At 38.1% G+C, this 21,783-nt stretch overlaps 1 pseudogene; it reads right to left on the bottom strand.

The window, feature by feature from the left end:
* LOC147914762 (sucrase-isomaltase, intestinal-like) overlaps positions 1-21,783 on the bottom strand; it is a 102,919-nt pseudogene that overhangs the window by 71,624 nt on the left and 9,512 nt on the right.

Here is a 21,783-nt window from a genome sequence, read left to right as displayed (position 1 = left end):
TAAGTTTCCAGGAGACTGGTGACATCCAGAAGGAATGAGGAACTCGTATGCCTGAAAGAATGATAAAAATAACGAACACAGTATCCCATTCAGGAGCACGTTCTGCCCGGCCACCCCACCCTCCCATTCCTGGCAGGAGTGTTTACTCTCCAGTTGCCACAGTCTGCACCACCCAGTCTACTGGTTTATTTTAGCAGCCCAGCCCATAAACATTTGAGTTGCGATCCCTGCACTGAAAGAACACTGTGTGGTCGTGAAAGGTGCAGTGAATTAAGATGAATTAAAAACAAATGACAGGCTGAACTGCAAAGAGCCCCATTGGATAGAATAACTGGCCTTAACCTTAAGGCTTTTCTAAACCAATAATTTGATTTTCTGGGTCCAAAAATAACTGTGTGAACCATAAAGCAATAAACAGAAAAAATTATATAGGAGGACTCTCAGAGCTTCTGCAAAGATGGGCTGATCCGTCTCCTGAAGGAGTGTACAGTGGAAAGCAGCAGATGCTATTAAACTGAAAGAACTTTAAGTTGTAGGAAATAGGATCTGGGTTATTTTAAAATCCTTTTACCTAAGTCCCCTGTGTTTCTGTGCTCATGTGGTTTCTGAGCAATGACTTAACTGAAGTACAAGCTTTCAACAAATCATGAATGGTTGCTTGTATAAGAAACAAGACCTTATTTCAACTCAAATAGCAATAAAAGTTCAGGGAATCCCTACCAACTGACTGTCTATAGGACAGATGTTGAGAGTTCAGATCACAGCAGCCAAATAGTCTATGATGTAGAGACCAATAACTAGAAAAACATAAGTAAATATAATAAATTCAGTAATATTCTGAAATTATGCCCAAATTAGAGCACTACACAGGCAATCCACTAAATATCTAATTTTTAGATATTATGTACACTTAAAGAGTATAAAACTAACCTAAAGATCCTGAGACTTAAAGAAGAGGGAATTCTTTCATTAAAATTGTTTAATGGCTTCTCCACCAATTTGTGCATAACTATGCAAATTCTCAAATAAAGGTGAAAAATGGTCATTATCAATGTCACAAAAATAAAAATGTCATTATCCTTGAGGCCAATGTGGCTTCAGAGAAAACAATAACCTTTGCAATTTAAAATACATTTTTAGAAGCACCTAGAATATATCAACATCCCAGTTACCTGAAGATTATATTTTAAAAAATATACATACTCCCAAGAGTGGTGTTTACAAAAACTTCAAGTGATAAAAATGCTCCCAAGTTCTTCAAAATTTAAAGCTATAGCTTTGAAGAACTAATATTTAAAATCTTGTCAAAGATATATCTGTGTAGGTTGTATATATTGGAATGAGGTTTCCCTGAGGAAAATTCCTTCAGGAAGGGATTAAAACAGTGAAGTTAAATGAACATTTTGGAGAATCCGGAAAATACTTATGGTCATTTACCAACATCATTTTGTATGTAGACAACATGATATAGTGATAAAAATAACCAAAATCGTGAGATAAGAGCCGTGATTTTTGTGGCTCTCCTCCATTATGTGTTCTGGGGCAAATCAATTCAACTTCTTCAAGCTTCAGTTTCCTCCCTTTTAAAACGGGGTTAGTAATGTCTGTCCTGAATATCTTTCAAGTTTTTATAAGAGACAACTCATAAAACACACGTTAAAGTATCTGGAAAACACAAGTTGGATTATTTCCAGAATTTTGATAACATACTCATCATTCTAATACGTGTACTGTTGGCCTCTCATAACTCAATAGATTTTGGTATCCTAGGGAAATTCAAAACTCTTTCTTGCCCTTCCCCCAAACTGTCACTTCCTCTTGAGAATCAGAGCTGTCTCTGACTGTGACACAATTATATAATAATATGTTTATAGAGTACCTAGAACACGTCAGGATGAAAATATACTTACACAGCTTTTCTATATGTAAGGATGAGTGTTCTAGGGTCTTCATATGTACTAATTCATTTAATATTTACAATAATCATATAAGGTAGGTACTATGAGTAATCCATTTTACAGGTGAGGAATCTGGGGCCAAGAGATTTGAAAACTTGCCTAACATCTTACAAATAGTAGATGACAGAAAGGGGATTTAAACTTAAGGCGTTGGCTTGAGAGTCAGTGACTACATTAAACTGCCTCTCTCTTGTACACTGCAGTATCGGTCAGCCAAAACAACACAAATTCAGTATCTCCTGCATTTCTGACAAACTTTACTTCATAATAAGAATGAGAGTCAACACTCATGACCTTACTACGTACATAAGCCTAGCTAGACACTGATAGATACCTTTAATGTTAAGAAGAACTATGTAAGCGAGAGTTATAACCTTATTTCAAAGATGAGGAAGTTGAAGTTCAAACAGTTACATAAATTGACCAAATGCAGGTGAGTCATATATAGGAAAGCAAAGATTCAACAGTTGAGGTCTGAGGCCAACATTGAACCGCCTAGGATTTGCCTTCTAAGAAAATTCCAAATACTCATGGCAAGCTCACACAAAACTGAAGCATAGGCGAGACTCAAGTCTTCTTGAGCTACAGACATCCCATATAATGAAAACAATGAAGAAATATGGAAGATTTAGAGTAGAAACTGTAAACATGTCAGAAAATCTAACTCCCTAGTAGGCACATGTCAGGAGTTTAATCCTTTTCATGTAGCATCACTTCCCATTTAAAGCAAGGTTCAGAAGGGATTTGGAGAGTATAATATCACTAAAACTCTGACTTCTGAAATCTAAGTTTTCCAAGTTCACAGCCTGTAAAGAGAAAAGACCCCAAATCAAAAAGAAAAACCTCAGAGTACTGAGGCTCCAAACTGATGCATTGTCATGTTCTGGACTTCTGGTTTCCTGAAGTCTGCATGATGTCTTTCACAACTATTTTCTTGGTGACCATTGAGCAAAGTGGATCATTTCAAACAATCCCTTTAAGAATTTTTCCTTTGTGTCACAAAATTCAGCTATTTTGTGGCCCTGCAAATCTGTACACAAATGTGAACTCTAGCTTCCATTTTATAATGCTAGGCAATTTTTAGAATTATAAAATTGGTAATAAAGATAATAGTGTAAATTCTCCCCCAAAACTATCTGCTTCGTGACTTTTTTCAATTCCCAGTTAAAGAGATATCGAAGGAAGAGGGAATCACAGCAAGATAGAAATGTAAAGTGCAGAGAACTTGCACCTTTTTTCATATAGTTCATCTTCTCAGAACATAGCTGAGAAGAAACAGGGAAGCAAAGCCTAAAAGTGATGAAGATAAAAATTAGTAAAATTTCAAATTTTACAAAGCAATGCATTAACATTATCTAACAAAATGTGGATTTCATACACAGATTTCCTTGCTGATAAATTTTGGATAAATCCTACATCCTTGTAAATTTGTTCTTAGGAAATTTTGCCTGGCTTTTCCACTGCTAGGAAATAGGACCAACTGCTAAGAAAAATGGTGAATTTAAAGTTCCTAGCAGATTGGGTAAATATTGACCACTATTATGCCTCTCAAATTCTCCCTCGGTATAAAAACTTTGTTTAAAAAGAGGCCATCTGATGCCCTAGGATTCAAGATTATATGATTTTTTTTCTCTTTGGAGAGGTCAGTGAATTTCTTTCCACACTCATTACATTCTCCACAGAGGAAGTCAGTGATTTCATAGAGAGCTTCAGGCACAGGAGAAGACTCTCTGAGAATAAATATTCCTCTTTGCAATTTTTAAACTTACTTTGGAAAACAGAAAAAAATTTGGATGAATTTACCTTAGCATTTCAATAGGGAAAAAATGAGGTAACAGATGACATGAGGCTGACAATTATGTTTCCAGGGGCCAGCCCGTGGCTGAGCGGTTAAGTGCGCATGCTCTGCTGCTGGTGACCTGGGTTGGGATCCCGGGCATGCACCGATGCACCGCTGTCCGGCCATGCTGAGGCAGCGACCCACATACAGCAACTAGAAGGATGTGCAACTATGACATACAACTACCTACTGTGGCTTTGGGGAGAAAAAGGGAAAAAAAAAGGAGGAGGATTGGCAATAGATGTTGTTAGCTCAGGGCTGGTCTTCCTCACAAAAAAAAAACAAGAAGACAATTATGTTTCCAAAGTAGCTGACTATATATTATGGGGAAAAAATTCCCTGTTGTCATGAGAAATGGAAATTGCCCTAAACCTGAAGTAGAACTTACCCCTCCCTTCTAATAGTATCCTGGATCTTCCTAGTTTGTGAATGCACAGAGAGCATCCAAGATCTTGCCTAAGCTGATGGCATACAGCATTGTCCAAAAGAAACATAATGGAAGCCACAAATATGAGCCACATATGTAATTTAAAATTTTCTAGTACCACTTAAAAAAGTAAAAAGAAACAGGTAAAATTAATTTTAGTAATATATTTTATTTAACTCACTACATCTGAAATATTATTTCAAGATGTAATCCATATAAAATAGTTTTATTGTTATAAACATGTTAATTATTAATATAATATTATTGATAGTGTTATTAATATAATAGTAAATTAATGTGATATATAATATTAATATTAAAATATATTAATAATATGTTAATTATTAATTTTACTTTTTGTATTGGTCTTTGAGCATGTCTCAAGTCGATCTGGAAACATTTCAAGTGTCAGTGCCACATGGAGCTGGTGGCTATACCATATTGGGTGCCATAAGACTAGAACACTGGCTCTCTGTGCTGTGCATTAGAATCAGATTTTTAAAATCCTGTTATCAGGTCATTCCCCAGGTCAACTAAATCAGAATCTCTGGGAGTCCTCCACCTTGCATCAATCTTTTTCAAAACCAGGTGAATCTGATGAAAAGTAATATTGACGAGCCAGTGACCTAGAAAATACCTACCACAAGATGAGCAGCATTTAGTAGCCTTCCTCTCAGTTTCAGAATTCTTTTCATTTTTCCCTCTTTGAAATAAGTATTTGAAAGGGAGAAAGAAAATTGTTGCAGGTGGCCCTCTAGTCACTTGCTCACTTTTCCAGCAAAACCTGGAATCAGGTTCACCTGATTTTATCTCCACCACCTCACAGTACCACTGTATTTAAGCCAAACAAACATTTACAATGGTAACAGTAGTGTTGGTAAAAGACAGTGTTAACTTGAGTCACTGGTTGAACCCTGTTCTGGCACAAGTGTGAGAAATAAAACTCTTTTATTATGGGAAATCTCCACCTGTGAATGCTGAGAAACAGGTCAGTCTGGCAACACAGCATTTTCTCGCAGAATGCTTGTCCAGTGGATATGTGCCATGCCTTGGCCCTCCTGCTCTTCTCTCTAACTGATTGTCTGCTGCCTGCCTGGAACCACTCCCGGCCTTAGACACTCAGCCAAAAGCGAATCCCTGAGCCAAAGCAGCATTCAGGCAACAAAGCAGCCAAGGCAGTGCTGGCTTCTGAGAATGTGAATGGGTCTTGGAGGTCTTAGCTTTTCTCTGTGTTTGGCTCCACTCTAAAGGAATTTAGGCAAGTGGAAGATTTATCAGATTGATTTAGAAATGCAGTCTTCATAAACTGCATATTAAGTGTGTTGAATTCTGCTACGTGTTTGAAAGCCAAGTGAGACAGGAGGTTAGGTGATTCATGCCGTATCACAGAGCTAATTAGAGCGTCAGAAAGGGGAATAAGAACCACTTCTCCCACTGCCTGACCCAGTACTCTTGCCACCCACAAATTGAAGTGTCTAAAAGTCTAGTTCCTATCTTTTATACTCTAGATGAAAGTGGAAATTGGTATCTTTTTCTTCTTGGAGGATGAATATTTGCAACATCAATCAAAATTTTAAATAGGCATATTCTTGATTCTTTTCACCTATAGGAATGTACCCTACAGGAGCATACATGTGCCCAAAGACATTTGAACAAGGGTGTTTGCTGCTACTTTCTCTGTGTAAGTGAAACACTGAAATCAATTTAAATGTCAATCAACACAGCTTTTAAAAACAATCTCAGATAACAACACCAAAAAACACAATCCGTGAAAGAATTGATAAGCTGAACTTCGTTAAAATTAAAAACTTCTGCTCTGCTAAGACAATGGCAAGAGCATCAGAAGACAAGCCACAAATGGGAGAAAATATGTGCAACAGACACATCTAATAGGGGGCCGGCCCCGTGGCGTAGTGGTTAAATGCACGCGCTCGCTGCTGGCGGCCTGGGTTCGGATCCCGGGCACGCACCAACACACTGCTTGTCAGGCCATGCTGTGGCGGCGTCCCACATAAAGTGGAGGAAGATGGGCACAGATGTTAGCCCAGGGCCAGTCTTCCTCAGCAAAAAGAGGAGAATTGGCAACAGATGTTAGCTCAGGGCTGATCTTCACACACAGACACACACACACACACAATAAATAAATAAATATTAAAAAAAAAAGACACATCTAATAAAGGACTGTTATCCAAAATATACAAAGAACTCTTAAAATTTAACAATTAGAAAATACACAACCTGATTAAAAAATGGTCCAAAGACCTTTACAGACACCTCACCAAAGAAAATATATAGATGGCAAAGAAGCATCTGAAAAGATGCCCCACATCATATGTTATCAGGAAAATGCAAATTAAAATAACAATGAGATACCACTGCACACCTATTAGAGTGACCAAAATCTGGAACACTGACAATACCAAATGCTGACAAGAATATGAAGCAACAGGAACTTTCATTCAATTGCTGGTGGGGATGCAAAATAGTACAGCCACTTTGGAAGACAGTTTGGTGGTTTCTTAAACTAAACCTACTGTTACCATATGATCCAGTAATCATACTCCTTGGTACTTACCCAAAGGAGTTGAAAACTTATGTCCACACAAAAACCTGCATACAGACGTTTATACCAGCTTTATTCATAATTGCCAAAACTTGGAAATGACCAAGATGCCCTTCAGTAGGTGAATGGATAAATAAACTGTGATACATTTAGACATTGGAATATTATACAGATCTAAAAAGAAATAAACTATCAAGTCACAAAAAGACATGGAAGAACCTTAAATGCATGTTACCAAGTGAAAGAAGCAAATCTGAAAAGGCTACATACATACAGTATGATTCCAGCTACAGCCAGGCATTGCTTAATGATGGGGATACATTCCCAGAAATATGTTGTTAGGTGATTTTGTCATTTTGCGAACATCATAGAGTGTACTTACTCAAACCTAGATGGTACAGCCTGCTACACACCTAGGTTATATGGTACTAATCTTATGGGACCAACATCATATATGTGGTCTGTTGTTGACTGCAGCGCATGACTGTATACAACATTCTGGAAAAAGCAAAACTATGGAGACAGTAATAAGATCAATGGTTGCTGATGGGGGGAGATGAATAGGCGGAGCACAGAGGAAATTTAGGGCAGTGAAAATCCTCTGTATGATATTATAGTGACGGATGTATGTCAATATACATTTGTCCAAACTCATAGAGTGTACAACACCAAGATATGGGCTTTGGGTGATTATGATGCGTGAATGTAGTGTCATCCGTGGTAACAAATGTACCACTCTAGTGAATGATGTTGATAACGGGGGAGGCTATGCATGTGTAGGGGCAGGAGGTATATGAGAAATCTTGGTACCTTCCTCTCAATTTTATTGTGAACCTAAAACTGCTCTTAAAAAAAAGTCAAAAAATGATGTAGACTTATATGTACTGCTATGGAAAGATCTCCAACACAAAGGTAAATTAAAAATTCACATCACAAAAAAATAGTTCTGGTATGATTCCATTTATACAGAAAAGGATAAGACAAATGTGTGTGTGTAAATTCGTATTAAACTTCTGGAAGTATATTTATAAAACAGTTAAAAGTGGTTGTGCCATAGGCAGGAGGATTTGAGGATATACTTCTGCATCATTTGACATTGCTATGTGGAGAACAAATTTCCATAATGCATATGTAAATAAAATATGCATTTTATTTATCAGAAAAATATTCCTTAACTTCATTGTAAACAATCCATAATATTCATGAAGAGCGTGCTTATTCAGAAATGTAGATGTTCTTTTTAATAATATAAATGAAGATTAAAGAATGTCCCACTATGCTAGAAACTTGTTATAAGTCACTTGTGTTATAGCTAGAAAAATAAAGAAAACCTAATTAAAGAATGATTAGCAAATTAATTAATTGAAATTCCACATGGTCTTCTTTTCTCAAGATTAATTTTGTTGGGATTTTGGCATTATAAAAGAAATGTAAAACAACTATGAATAATATAATTTCATGAGGCTTAAATGTTTATGTTTTAAAAAAGTGGGTTTGTGAATTATCACCAAAATAATAAGAATAAATTGCTCAGAACATGGGTTAAAACAAGAAAATAAAAAATTAATTCAAATATGCTTCTTCCTTATGCCAACCAAAGATAAATTCCACAATATCTGATTTCCTAGGATTGGAGAGAGGACCTGGCCTGGTTGGAAAGTTAAGACTAGGAGGCACTAGATGCAGAAGCTTCTATTCATACTGCCTGTGAACCAGGACGTGTGCAAGTGGAGTGGGAATCTGGGTCTTCAGCAGCAGAAGAAAGATTTCACAGAGAAGGTGGCGTAAAGAGCAAGCCGGCCACCAAGTAGATGAGATGGGGTGCTCTTCCAAGCAAAGGGAAAGCGTGGATGCTAAGAACATAGTAGGCTTTGCAAATTTTGGGTAGGGCTGGAGAATAGAGTTTGTAAAGAGGCTGGTGGGCGACCAAGCTGTAGGTGTAGAATGGGAGCAAATAATCAAGGGCTTTTATAAGCGATGCAAATTAATTTGGATGTTTTATCCTTTAGTCTTTGCAGACCAATATGGGAGCCACTAGCCACATGTGGCTATGAGTGCTTAAAATGTGGCTAGCCCAAATTAAGATGTGCTGTAAGAGTGAAATACACACTAGATTTTAAAGACTTAGTATGAAAAAAATGCAAAATACCTCATTATTATTTTTTGACTGATTACATCTTGAAATGATAATGTTTTGGATATACTGGGCAAAATAAAATATATTATTAAAATGAATTTCACCTGTCTTTACTTTTTTTTAATTGGCTGCTAAAAAATTTTAAATTACATAAGTGGTTTGCATTATCTTTCTACCTGACAATGCTGCTTTAGATAATGGTTAGATGTTTAACAGAGGAGTGAAAGATGGGATTTGCATTTTACAAATAACTTCCTGGCAAAATTGTGGAGAATGGTTTGTGAGAAAATCAAACAGGAGGCAGGAAAACCAGTTCCACAACTATTACAACAGTCCAAGGAGGGAAGATAAAAGTTTATTAAGGCAAGAGTGCTGGAGACAGCACAAAAGAACAGATTCAATCCATGGGCTGCAGAGAATGAAGGAGAGAGAAGATAACTTTTACATTTCTTTGGATGGTTGGGTTCTTGATGACTCCATTAACTCAGAAGATGATAGCAGGAAGACCTAGTTCAAGCAGGAAGTTTCAGAAGCGATTATTAATTCTGTATAGAATATGTTGTGATGCTTATGGCACCTGAAGTATAAATTTTCAATAGACAGAAAGGAATATGCTGGAGTAGTGGGAAAAGCTTTGGATTGGAGCAAGTGGAGTTCAAGGAGAGCAGTCAGCAAGCTGCAGAGAGGTCTAATAAGATAAGAGCTTGATGGGTGTTTTACATGCATTTTCTGTTTATTATCACATTTAATTCTCACAGCAACCCTATGATGTAGGTACTATAATTATCCCCATGTTACAGATGAGGAAAATGAGAGGCATAGGAAGGCTAAGTAATTTGCTCAAGATCACACAACATGTCAGAGGTAGACAGGATTCAAACCCAGGCCAGCTGGTACTGATATTCTTACGTGAAATTCCAACTATACAGATGTGTATAGCTAGGTCATTATCTCCCGTAGAATATTAAGTGGGCTAAGGGAAGTTTGTATTATCAACAACAGGATGAAAAGAAGATGAAAGAAAAGAATTTATTGGGGCCAGCCTTGTGGCATAGTGATTAAGTTTGTGCACTCTGCTTCGTCAGCCTGGGGTTCGCAGGTTTGGATCCTGGGTGCAGACCTACATACCACTCATCAAGCCATGCTGTGGTGGTTTCTCACATGCAAAAAATGGAGGAAGATTGGCACAGGTGTCAGCTCAGGGACAATCTTCCTCAAGCAAAAAAAATGAGGAAGATTGGCAACACATGTTAGCTCAGGGCCGAGCTTCCCCACCAAAACAAAAAAAAAAATAGAAAAGAAAAGAAAAAAGAAAGGAAGACACAAATTGGAAAAAAAATTTATTTCTTCTAAGCTGTCAAGTTTGGATCAGTTGTTCAGGGAAGTGTGAGATTGCTCAGGAGACATAGTAAATGGGAGTAACATTTGCTTGATGTTTGTCACCACATTTGCCAGCTATTCCAAAGGCTTTTAGAATCAAACCATGCCTGTTCTAGGCAGAGGGGCCAGGTGGGTGGGCCCTGTTATCGTGTCAACTGGAAGCAGAAAGGACTGAAATAAGAAAACAAGAGAGAGGAGGATGGCTGTCACTTGCAGCTTTCCGTAGCCCTCTTCTCAAACCCCTCATGTCCCTATTCTCAATCCCATCTTTTCTAAACCCCAGGCAGAAGGTTCTGTAGACTTTGGGGAAGAGAAGGGATGCATTCGTTACAGAATCCCTTGAAGCCACAAAATTTGATGCAGACCTTGTTTCCAGCTTGGCCCAGGAACCTCCATCAGGCACCCTCCAGTCTCTAAGAGAACTGAGCAATCTTCTGGTAGGAAAGGTCCCTTTTCTCTTCCGATGATTATTATAGCAAAGGCTTTTGCATTACATTTTGAATTGCCTGCTGATCAGATTCAGTGATAGTCATAACAAAACGTATTCTAGTAATTATTCTTTAAACAACTCTGGCAAAGCCCTCCCATGGCCCAAAACATATTTGCCCTACTTTTCCCATCCACCTAGTATAATGCCTACAAGCATTATGTTAGACAGCTATTCATTTGAGTTACCAAGCATCCTCTTTGGAACGGCCAATATCCCTGTGGATTTTGATCTTTGAGCAGTTCATCCCAGACAAAAGGGATCATTCGAGGAATGACAATTTGAGGAGGGATGAACAACAAATTGTCAGTGTACCTTGGTACTATCTGTGTACTAAATGCCTGGTAGATATAGGGAAGGGGGAGAGAGGTGGAGTACCTCCACCCAGATCTAGAAAGGAAAGATCTAAAAGAAGGACAAAAAGAAAGGAGTATGGATGGTAAGCCATGGTCACTACTGCACAATTTTCCATGAATTCTGTCCTATCGGGAGGTTTTCCTCCAAACATTGACTCCTCAAAACCCAGTTCTAATGGGCCTCACTGAACCAAGTGGCTGGGAATTGAATACTTTGGGAGAAGTGTAGGGGCCAGCCCAGTGGCATAGTGGTTCAGTTGGTGCACTCCGCTTCGGTGGCCCGGGGTTTGCAGGTTCGGATCCCAGGTGCGGACCTATGCACTGCTCATCAAGCCATGCCGTGGCAAGCATCACACATACAGAAAATAGAGGAAGAAGGTCACAGATGTTAGCTCAGGGCCAATCTTCCTCACACACACACACACACAAAGAAGTGTCAAGTGACACAGGACATGATGGACCAGAAGTAATGGAAATGAGATATTTGGCTGTGACTAAAGGAAAAAAAACCCTGCAATCTAGAAGTCTAGAATATTTATGGAAGGGGAAATTTTAGCTAAATTATTCCAAGGGTCCCTTCAAAGGGTTAAGCACAGCACCTTGATAAGAAATAGTTTAAAACCCTTATTTAATAAAATTGCAATCAAGTCGGAAGCCTTGCCTAGATGTGGAAACAGCTAACCATGAGATTAGAAGGCTAAAGAACTAATGATTCATAGATATGCTAGTCACTCCTCCCCTCTCTCAGAGCCAGGGCAACGAAAGCTTGAGTGTGAATTACAGTACTGTAATCACCTCTGGGTACTAGTGGACAACATTTTCAGTAGTGGGGCCAAGAAACATAGAAATCAAGTACTCCTCAAAGACCCTGAATTTTGAAGAAGGTTATGGGCTCAGAGTGACATCTGAGAACAAATCAAAATGCAGAATAGGCACAAATAAAATAAGTGGCAGAGATCCCTATTTTAATATTTCTACAGTTTAGATATTACCTAGGCCAGATATCTAATGATACTAGGCGCTGTTGATAGCTCTGATAGCATCTAAGTGTCTGCCAGGATTTTCCAATTCTGCATGTTCACAGTTTTCCTTTCTTAAGAGTTCATCAAGTCGGCTATAAATTGCATTTATAGGGGGCCGGCCCTGTTGCTTAGCGGTTACATGCGGACGCTCCGCTACTGGCGGCCCGGTTCAGATCCCCGGCGCGCACTGACGCACTGACGCACCACTGTCCGGCCATGCTGAGGTGGCATCCCACTTACAGCAACTAGAATGATGTGCAACTATGACGTACAACTATCTACTGGGGCTTTGGGGAGAAAAAGGAGGAGGATTGGCATGGATGTTAGCTCAGGGCTGATCTTCCTCACAAAGAAACAAACAAAAAATTGCATTTATACACATACACACATGACAGAGAGAGAGAGAGAGAGAGAGGGAGTTTAAACCCCAAGCACGCAACTAAGGAAAGCTGCTACAGAGGCAATACGTTTCAAATATTTCTAGAGCAATGTAATGCAGGAAAGAAGCCTTGGCACTGTGTACACTGCTGAGATGATATGGCGGGTGCAGCAACACTGCATTACTGTGAAATTTCTAACATTGCTTATTCAAAGGGCTTTTGATTTCTTGAGTTAGGTGTCTTTAGTACTATGTGTCTCAATATATTTTGCAATATATTAGGATGATTGCATATGTTTCACTAAAAAACTTTCCATTTTGAAACAAAATATTAAATTGTAGACAATCTCTCACTCCATTTTGTTCTAATTAATAAGTTTTTTTTAAGGGAGAAAAGGCAAAATTAGCATTTAAATTGTGCATTTGCTTCTTTATAATTTAACCAGACAATCACATCACCTTGAGCATTGGAATTCAAGAGGAGAACACCATGAGCATTAAAATCATTCTCTATGCACAAATAAAAGGGATGAACTCCATAGAGATTGCTAAACCTGCAACAGCAAAAAGAAATATTATGTTTTTTATGGCTTATTATCACTTTCTTATCCTATCTCAATGAGATTCAGTAGCAATTAACGACATCCAAAAAAGAAAAAGAAAGTGTAATATATATTATGAGGGTAAAAGGCAGACTGGTAAAAACCTAAGTAAATGCAAAATTTCAAACTTGCCTTTATGAGTATAAACCAAAATGATCTGAGAGTAAATTTATAGCACCTTATAGAAAATCATTCTTATTATTCATGGTCTCTTTTTCTTTCAATAATCAGATTTCCTGTATTAAGAATCTATGTTCACACATTACCACTGGCGATTGATCTCTGGAAAACATTCCATAGTCAACAAAATTCATGTCGTGCTTAAAGGATGGATGGTCATGTTCATCAAATCCACAGATGGAAGTGGATGGGGTGGAAGTCATCATTTGTATAACCTGATTAGAAAAAATCAGGCCTCCAAGAGTTGTTTCCCACCTGTGCCAGACAGAGAAGCAAAAAGACAGTCAGTGGGTGGCTTTTTATGAGGAACTCTTTTTTCCATTAAATTCTGGTCCAAAAAAAGAAAAAAATTCAGTAAACTTAGCTTAAAGGGGGATGAGAAAATAAAGACAGAATGTGAGGGGAACTGAGAGAATGGTAGCTCATGTTTATGGAGTATTTGCTAAATGTTGGGCTCTGATCTGGGTATAGTATATCTGGTATTTCATTTAATCCTCACAATAACACTGTGGGAAGGCACTATTATTTCATTTTATACATGAAGAAACTGAGACTCAGAAAGAGCAAAGTTATATAACTTGCCTAAAACGACCCAAATAATAGTGCCAGGATTCAGTCAGTTTTGCCTGCCTGCTCAAAATTTGTGCAACATTTTATCTGTTGAAATGAGAGTAGGTCTTTCTTGAAATAAAAGTAGTCCGTGTTCAAATAAAACTCGGGGAATGTTGGGTTATCCAAATCCAGCTAGATGTCTTTTCTGTAGGACTTTTCATAGTTTTTAATAAGGAACAATGTGTAATGTATCTCCAAGAGGTGGCTATCACATATGACATTTTTCAAAGATAATTGACTAAAGAAATCTTTTGTCCTAGAACACCTGTTTACATTTTGAAAGCCAGGGTTAAATCATCTAAAGGAAAGGAGAGAGTCACAGGTGGGAGGGCCCCACTCTGCTTTTGGACACATAACCTCGCCACATCCTTTCCTGCTTTCCAGTATCTAGCCCTATTCCATGGGGGAGGCAGGTGCTCCCAGGTTCCCTGCCAGAGGAGTTTCTCATCCACTGGAGGAGACTGCTGCTAAGTAGCAATATTGATTGTTTGGTGGAAATTGTTTTAGTGTTTCTCTCTCTTCCTCCTCCCCCTTCCCCCCCCCCCGCCCCACCATCTCATTCAAGGATTATTTCCTGAGTGCCAAGCACTGTCCAGGGTGCTGGGGAAATACACAGAGGCATAAAAAGTAGGAACAACTAGGTAATTACAACACAATGGGATATGTGGAGATAAACAGGTACGCATTGATATGGGAGCAGAACTGGGCACATACCACCGAGAAGGTGAAGGGTCAGGTTTTTTTATTATGAGCAGGTAAGGTACTGTATATGAAGAGTAACAGTATGTATCGACTCTGTTTCCCATAGGAAAAAGCTTTTATTATCTTTTCCTTGTGTTCTTAGTTGAATACAGGTTTTTCAGACCCCAATAAACAAGAAAACACATTTAATTTTTCAAGTCATCAGAAGACTCAGAACAAGATTTCGCTTTCATTTTTTCTCTTACAAGTATCAAAACCTCAACATGTAATTTCCTGAAAGTTCATTAAAAGTCTCACTTAGTGACAAAGACCTGAAATAAAGGCCAAAATGCTACCATAGTGCTTTCTGACTAATTGATAACATCAATAGTAATCATTTGCCTCAAAGATTATACAAAAAAATTAATGAGAGAAAAATTGTGCTCTTATTTTGACTATTAAACATCTGCTTCAAAGATTGTATAAGAACATTAAAAGTACTTAAGAAATTACCAAAAGTTTGAGCTCCAAAGAAATCATTCAGAAAGGGTGTATGAAAGGATTATATTCAAAATATTAAAAATTAGCTCGGCACATACTGACCAATCAGAACCCACATGGGCCAAGACCCCCCACATGGGTCTTGAAGACCCCAGAGATGACAGGTATTAGCCGTTTGCTAGAACTTAGGGAGATCTGCGAGTCCTGGTGGAGAGCTAGGGAGGGCAACAGATCAGCGAGAGGGACCCAGGGTCAGCTCAGGGAACAGCTATTGACAACTAACGTGGAAGCATTTCAACATTTTAACAGCAGCTATGAACACAGTGGTGCCTGTCTCTAAGGAACAGTCACCATTCCTTAGAGGTAAGGAATTACTTTCTAGCTCAATTTGCCATAAACCTTAAAGGTAACTTTATAGCTCAGAAAATATCATTTAAGAAAAATCCTTTGGCTTTGACTTTTCCATGTAAAGAATGGTATCAATTAACCTTTAGTAGTATACTATCAATGATTCTTCAAAAAGCAGTCTATGCTACTGCTTATAGAAGAACTTGGTTTTCTTGGATTTATCTGAAGTGTCATTTATTTATACTGTGTATAAGACAAGCAGAACCAAGGGCAACCCGCTACAGGTTTCGTTAGCTCTAACTACACACCTGAGATGCAACCTCCTGTATATGTTCTACTAAGTGCACACTTACAGCCCCCTTTTCCTTAGCAAAACAAGAATCTAATCATTAGCCAGAGAATTCACGTCAGTTGTTTTGAAACAGTTGGGTTGCCATAAGTTTGTGTCATGTTGTCAGTTGTTATTGCCAGTTCACTAGGACTGGAGTAATTGGTTTGAGAGGCATAAGCTATGTCAGCCCTCTCTCTTCTGCTTCTTGTTATGACTCCCAAAGTTCTCAAAGGGTTAGCACCATTACAGAGGGTCTGCAATCACTTGAGATTTTCATAAACCATATTAACAAATATTCTTCCCTATTTCTCATTCCCCTTCCTAAACACTAATTACATATATAATATATATATTCATACTTATAAGGCAAAGGAAAGGAAAAAACTTCCTGAATAAAGGAATAAATTTCATTGTTTATTTACAAATTGTTACATTAAACATTAAAAATCAGTACTTTATCAGTCCAAAAACTAGACTCTAAGTAAAAAAAAAAAAAAAAAAAAGACAGTATTATGTCAACAATATTGATTGAGTTTTAAAATGGTATTCAAATACAGAATTCTCGTTGTTCAAATGAAGCTACAATCATTTAGTGCAATTAAAATAATACCAGATAAAAAACAAAATAAAAGAACACCGTTTTATTTTCTTCTTAAATATTTCATAGATGAAAGAAAACTGAGTAGATCAGATAAAAATCAAAGTTCATTAGACATAAAATAAAACTGCCTTAGTATTTTATTTATTTTTTCCAAAGAGATAGCTGTCTGTAATGCATTTATTATAAGAATTTCCTTGTATTTATTAATTCTTAATATTTAATCTCTCTTTTCAACTAACCAGAGAGGCACATGCTATGACTTATGGAAGAAAATATTATCTTTTTAGAATGTGGGGGACAAAAGAATTGGTCTAGGCAAGCTATGTCTTTTGGATATGTGAATAGCTGATGGAATTCTAATCACATGTATTAAAATTAATATTAGTGAGTACATTCCAGAATGCTTCCAATCACATTATCCATAATGCTCAATGTGCAAAGCTTTAATACTGAAATATTCCAATGTATTACAAATTGGTATCAGTGTGCTCAAACCTATTTATTACAAAAGTTATTGGTATGAGAGAAACTTTCAGAAGCCATCTTTTCTAATTCAAAATAGAAGGATCTCCCCAGAACTTCAAAAGAATTATCAACAGCACTACCACATCCCCACCTCACTCCAAAACGTATCTCTTTAATACATTAAAAAAATTTTTTCTAAATCAGGATTTATGCTGAAAAATAGAAGTGAACATTTTTATCATTAAGAAACCATTAAAATTGCTTTGTATCTCTTAAAAATGAATATATCGTCATATAGTAGGTATCAAATAAATATCTGAGAATGAAGTGAATGGAGGGAGAAAGGACTTCTTGAATGCTGTGCCCTGGAGGGAAGATTAAAATAGAATGTTTCTGCCAGAGTTAGATTAGTTCATACAATGACGGCAAGGCCAGTACTTGATTAGTTAGTTATGGTTTGAGTTAGTCATGATTGAGGAAAACAAGGTAACAGGATATGCAGGACCCTTCACCACCTCTACCTCCATATTTCTTTTTCTTTTTTTTTTTTTTGTGAGGAAGATCAGCCCTGAGCTAACATCTGCCAATACTCCTCTTTTTTTTTTTTTTTTTGCTGAGGAAGACTGGCCCTGGGCTAACATCTGTGCCCATCTTCCTCCACTTTATATGGGATGCCGCCACAGCACGGCTTGACAAGCAGGATCCAAACCAGCGAACCCTGGGCCGCCAAAGCGGAGTGTGCGCATTTAACTGCCTGCACCACCAGGCCAGCCCCCATATTTCTTTATTGATGGGGCTCAGGACCCTGTACCTCAAAATATGGCACCATGGGGTACTGAGTATCTTAAACTAAAAGAGTTTGAGAGAATGGCAGAAGAAAGAAGGTTACATTAACCTCCTCCCTCTCGCCCTTCTTCCTCAAGACTTGTCATAAATCTCCCCTGTGAAAGATACCTTCCCTGTACCAGGAGGAAGAGACATTCTTATCAGCAGAGACAGGGAATTTGGGGCAGAGAAATTTATATAAACAAACCTTGTTAAACTCACCCTTTCTGGCTACTTCTTCACCTTCTACTACTCCTAGTCCCACCTCCTTTGTCTTGTCAATTCTTGTCAAATTTATTGTCTCTTTGTCTAAAAGATAAAAAAAAGCTTCCTGTTCTGGTCACTTCTTCAGGTCTTCATTCTCTTGTGAAAGATCCTGTGTACATGTAAAAATTCAATAAAATTCATATGCTTTTCTCCTGTTAATCTGTCTTTGTCAGTTTAATTTTCAGACCCAATGAGGGACTCTAAGAGATTCAAAGAGTACTTTTTCCTCCCCTACACTATCATATGGGCTATGTACTGATACGAACTATAAAACCATTTCATAATTCCTCCTTGTACTTCCTGTCAAGCTCGTCGTTTTATAACCAGATTTCCAGAATCTTTGTATTCTTCTGTGCATTTCTTATTTAGTTTCCTTGAACAAAAAAGGCCTCACTGCAAACCGACTCCTCCCTGAAGTCTTATCTAATTCTTCCTGTCAGAATTTAAATCTCCTTTTACAACCCTCACACCTTCCTTTGGCATTTCTTTCATTCTCTCAGCTGTCCTAGTTAGCCCTTTTGAGAGCAGGTAGTATCTCCTTTATTCCTCCTTATTCCCAACAACAAGCACCAAGTGAATGTTGAGAAAATATAATTTTCTCTACATACTGAAAGAAAACACAAGATGCAACAGAATGTATTGAGTATCTATTACGAGAAAGGTTTTCTACGGAGCATAGGAAGCCCAATCCTTACCCCCTCCCTTTGGGTGCATGCTAACTCTCAGATCGCTGGAGGAAGCCCCACAAAGCTGACTAATGGGAGTGGAGTGAGGAGAGAGAGGATGTGTTTACTACAAACATGAACGGCAGCACACGAGCATTGGGTGTCAGGGCAGCCAGGCTCCACAAGCTCTCGTTCAGCCAGAAGGGATATCAAAGCAACTCTCATACCCACAGCCTCACCAACCAGGCTCGAGGCAGCTGGGACATTTTCCTAAAAGAATGAAAGTCAGCTTGGGCAATGCAATACCAGGGAAGTGCTGTCTGAACAGAAGGAGAGCAGGTCTCAGTTCCAGAGTCCCATTTCTATGATTAACTGATACAGACGAGTTTTGGGTTTCTGGGATTTGCTTCTACAGAATGACAGGCTAAGAGGATAGAGCCTGATGGCTCTTTTTAGCCCTTCAGTCTAAACATATAGAACCCCTGATATGTGTTGCTACACAATTTCAAAAGAATTTTGTTTTAAACCTAGAGCAGCCACCAAGTCGACTGTTTCCAAGCAGCGTGCTCTGACTCGACCTTCTCCTCTGTTATGATGGATGAACTGCCTGTGCTCCTCAGATTAACTCCTCCAGTGATTCACTGGACTCCAGCCTGTCTCCTCTCTTTTTCTTACATCGTCTTTCGTAGCACAATATAAACACATTGTTATTTTCCTCATCTTAAGAAAAAAAAAAACTTATATTCCCTCTTCTGACCTCATTTCACTTCATTTCTCTCTTCCGTAAAATCAAATTTCCCAGAAGAGTTGTTTATTCTCAGTTTTCCCAATTTCTCTCCCCACTTGCGCTTGAAGACACTCCTCTCAGGCCTTAACCTCCACAAAACTCTACTGGAACGGCTCTTGTCAAGATGAGCAATGAGCTCTAGAGATCTGCTGTACAACAGTGTACGTATAGTCAACAACAACGTATTCTACATTTAAAAGTCTGTTAAGAGAGGAGATCTCATGTTAAGTGTTCTTACTATAATAAAATGGAAAAAAATTTTTAAAAGGTGAACAATGAACTTTGTTGCTACAACATGTTCAATTCTGTCTTCATCTTATTTCATCTATCAGGAGCATTTGATGGAATTGACCACATCCTCCTTCCCGAGACACTTTTTGCATTCTCTTCAGTTTAAGTGAAGAAACTTCATATTTCTCTAATTTCAGTCCAATTGTGTCTTGCTATAGCTTTGCATCTCTAAAATGCACATATAGGATAATGGACAGGTATTCACTGATATTTACTTGAACACTTATTACATGCTTGGATATGTGGGACATGCTAAAATGAACCAGACATTGATTCTGCCATATAGGAGATTAAAATCCAGAGGAATAGATAAGATAATAAGGTGAATGAATATGATGTAAAGTATAGATATAAGATTTTAAAGAAAAGTACAGATTTGGTACTACCAGAGTTAAAAAGAAAGAGAGAGACTTCTATGTATGGTGATCAGGCAAACTTCATGAGAAAGGAGATTACACATGGGAAGAATTTTGATAAGAAGAGGCAGGAGAGAAAAGCATTCAAGAGAGAGGAAATAGTTTGAATAAATGTGGAAAGGAAGAAAAGTATAGAATGGGTCCCCGAAATAGCAAGCCAGTAGCCTAGGTTGGCTAGAAATAGGATGTACAAAGGAGAACACTGGGAAATTTGGTTGCGGTGTGGAGGTGTGAATCAAGTTTGGGACATTGTAAAGTTGAAAGACTAATGGAATAATAAAGTTCCTGTTGTCCCAGAGGAAGCTGAAAGTATGGAATCAGAGTGAGTCAAAACTTACAATGGAGGTTTAGAGGTCTGCAGAACAGAGGTAGCCAGAAAGGCCATTATCAAGGGAGAAAGTGTAGACAAAAGAGATAAGGAGTAATGGTGAACTTATTGAAGATTGTTTTTGTATGTGGCTTTCTCAATACAAATAAGTAGTGGAATTTCAGTATACGCAAGTTTACAGTTAATCAATAAATTGGCAAATACTTATTGAGCACCAATTATTCTGTGTTGGGAATGCTGAAGTGAAATAAACAGACAGAGTTCCTGCCCTCAAGGATAATTTGTTCTAGTAGAAGATAATAAACACATAAAACGAACCAACACATTCATAAAAAATTTTCAGTATTGATAAGAAGATAAAATACGTACCTGTGACACAGGGTGGAGGAGAGTGAGAGTCAGCTTTTAACTATCTAATAAAATTACCATTTATACAGAACACAGCTTTGCCTATATTATTTCATTAACGCCTTAGTAAAAACCCAATTTTATGGAAAAAGAAGGTAGGCTCAGAGAATTTAAGTTACTTTCCCGAGTTCACACAGCAATTCAAATGGCAAAGCAGAGATTTGGGCCCCGGTTCGTCTGACCCAAAGACTATACTCTCGACTATGGTGAATATCTTCCTTCTGAATGTTTGCTTTATCCCTGAGAAGGTTGTATTACCACTTCCAGGTAAGGAATGTGCTTTGAGCTTGTTTTCCTCCCATGATCATGAGCTTTTTACCCACCACATTCTCTTTTACTCTGCCCTCTGTGACCAAGAACATGAGGCTGGGAGCCAGTTGTTCAAGGTTATTGTATCAGTTTCTCATTGCTATGCATCATACCACCCAAAAACTTCATTAATTAGAATATTAGTAATGCATTACTCCTCACAGTTGTCCAGGCAGTCTTTCTGCTGGTCTTGCCTGGGATTACTCACATAGCTGCAGTCAGTTGGGTCTTGGCTGGAGCTGATTAATCTGTGACCTCGGCTAACAAGGCTGAAATAGATGGGATAGCTGGACTTCTCTTTCCACATGGCCTTTCATCCTAGGCTTCTGTACATGGTGCAGAAGTGTTCTAAGGATACAAGAGTGGAATCTTTAAGACCTCTTAAGGCCAGGGATCAGAAATCATACAACACATTTCTGTCACATTCTGTCACAAGTTACAGGGCCAGCCCAGAGACCAGGGATGGTGAATTAGATTCTACCCCTTGATGGGAGGAGTTGAAAAGGATTTGCAGCTAATTTTTAATCCACTATACATAACCCTCTGGCAACAATTCCACCCACATGCACATATAGTTGCTCTCTCCTAAGATCCTCCAAAGGTTCAACACAGTATAG

This window comes from Ceratotherium simum, chromosome 17 (genome assembly GCF_057802395.1).
Source record: "Ceratotherium simum simum isolate JZ-2026a chromosome 17, ASM5780239v1, whole genome shotgun sequence".
NCBI classification, from domain to species: Eukaryota; Metazoa; Chordata; class Mammalia; order Perissodactyla; family Rhinocerotidae; genus Ceratotherium; species Ceratotherium simum.
This window is presented reverse-complemented; position numbering and strand designations above follow the sequence as displayed.